Genomic DNA, 2,318 nt, shown 5'->3' with positions numbered 1-2,318 from the left:
ATTGTGATTCTTCTCAGTTATGTCATGACTTCCTGCACATTCTATAGTCCCTAGTAAGACCACCTCATCTTCTGAGGTCATACTGGTTCATAGGTAAAACTAAATGTATCATGGAAGAATACATTTGTGCCCCATTTCCATATCATCGGCTTTGCCAAGTGCAAGAAATCAGGAGTCCAGGCAATATAGATAAATATATAGTTTAATTGTATGATAAAGCTCTCTACAAGGATCTGAACTACTAGAGGTCAAATCAAGTTGGTGGTAGATAAGATTCAACAGAATTCAAGGTGGGCTGGACTTAGATCTATTGTGGACATGAAGGGACTTGAGACTCATGACCTGTTGGCCTGCCCCTCCCTCAGACTCAACCTGGTCATCTCCTACTGTAAAAGCTTTGGTTTGCGGATTGCCAGTCTGGATAGGGCACAATAGCAACTTTGTGAAATTGCTCCCAGGGACATTCAAGTTGTTGCTTATGTCCTTTCAACCCCTATATGGCATGAGGCTAAATTACCTATGTAACCATCTTCATCTCATTCCATCAAGCCATCCCACCCAATCAGGCATGCTGTAGACCTGTCAGCTAAAGAACGTCCCAAAAGTGTTTTTTTTTTTTCAAAGGGCAACTGGGCTTCCTTGGTTTTCCTGTAAGATGTTCACCTCTCATCCAAGAAGCTTCTTCAGTTCTGACTAAATGGGGAGGAATGGAAGGATTGATATCCTTTGCAGTCATCTGGTTGTTAGCACTCTGAAGGTATTGTTAGATTTCTGAGATCCCTTGAGGCCACTTGGAGGTTTATCTGTGCCCTCAGGGCAGTGGTGGGATTCAGCCAGTTTGCACCACTTCGGGAGAATCGGTTGTTAACTTTCTGAGCAGTTTGGCAAACTGGTTGTTGGAAGAAATCATTGGGGCAGAGAACCGGTTGTTAAATTACTTGAATCCCACCACTGCCTCAGGGTCATCTGAAGCCTGCCAGTGGGTGTGGAACCTTCTTGGAGCTGCTAAAAGGATTGTGTGGTAGACAGGAGATGGGTGTTGTCATATCCCTCCTACTCTGTTGACTGACTTTCCTATGAATCCAAATTGTGGTTTGCTGGCAAGAGCTGTTAGGGAACAAACACTCAGTTACCTTCATCTCCCATGAGCACGTCTGGAGCAGAAACATAGCAGCCAACTGTAATCGGATTGATATACCTGGCCACCTTTCCCTGCTTGATTTGAATAGGAGCATTGGCAACTCAAGAGAGAGGACCATGCTTCCTACCCACAAACCCTCCCTCCCACCCCTCTGGCCCTGGAATGTCAACAGTCCCATAGGAACTTTGAAAGTGATAACCTGAGAAGGAGGTCAATCGCACTATCCAGTGTGTGACATGGAAGACTACTCCAGCTGCCTCCTGCACTGGCAGTGGAATCTTCCCATTGTAAATTGCAGCTCCTTTCCTGACAAACCCCTTGCACATAACTAGATCCTTTGAGATCGGACACTTTCTAGGTGTAGGATTTTCTAGGATTCTTACAGACCTGGCTGAATCCATCCAACGGCAGAATGTTCTCATATCCAGGAGGCAGCTTTGGGCTGGACACCTCTCAGAAGAGCCAGAGAGAGTCCTAGTAGCCCAAGCTGTAGCCACTTCACTTTTGTATGCATCTGAGTCCCCGGATGCATGCAAATCCACCTCCTGCTTTGCTAAGGGGGTTCCTTTGGACTGCGGCCGGCTCAGGTCCTGTGCTCCGCTCCGCCAGGCTGTGCAGCGAAGAAACCATTTAAAGCCCAACTTCTGAAGCACGGAGGAAGAAAAGCCTGGCGGGGCTTTTAAATGGTTTCTTCACAGCCTCAACCGCGAAATACTGCGAGACCAGTCCCAGTCAGCCCGAAAGCGAGCGGGCGCTCGGCATGTCGCTTTCACCGTTCGGCTGGACTGGGACGGCTTCTCAGGTCGCGCGGCGAACTGCTCAGCCTTGGGCAAATCCGCCCGAGACGATCTACGCCGCCTCTGGCGTCTCCTGTGCGGGTTCCGAAGTACATCAAGGCGTAGACTCGAATATAAGCCCGAGGCGCTTTCCAGCACAAAAAACGTGCTGAAAAACTCGGCTTATATTCGAGTATATACGGTAAATAAACGATATGAGCCATTACCGGACTTTTTGTGAGAAACTGAAATCAAAAGTTGATTTGGCGCTTTGATGATTAGATATGGGATTATGAAAATAATGTAGACAAACTCTTACTCTAAGAGTTTTATATATTTTTACTTATATCTGTACCAAAGAAAGTTGGAAGTCATTCTTTTTCAGTTTTCCTTCTTTCCTC

Source organism: Ahaetulla prasina, chromosome 10 (genome assembly GCF_028640845.1).
Source record: "Ahaetulla prasina isolate Xishuangbanna chromosome 10, ASM2864084v1, whole genome shotgun sequence".
In the NCBI taxonomy this organism is placed as follows: domain Eukaryota; kingdom Metazoa; phylum Chordata; class Lepidosauria; order Squamata; family Colubridae; genus Ahaetulla; species Ahaetulla prasina.
The sequence above is the reverse complement of the archived record's forward strand: the minus strand, read 5'-3'. Positions refer to the sequence as shown.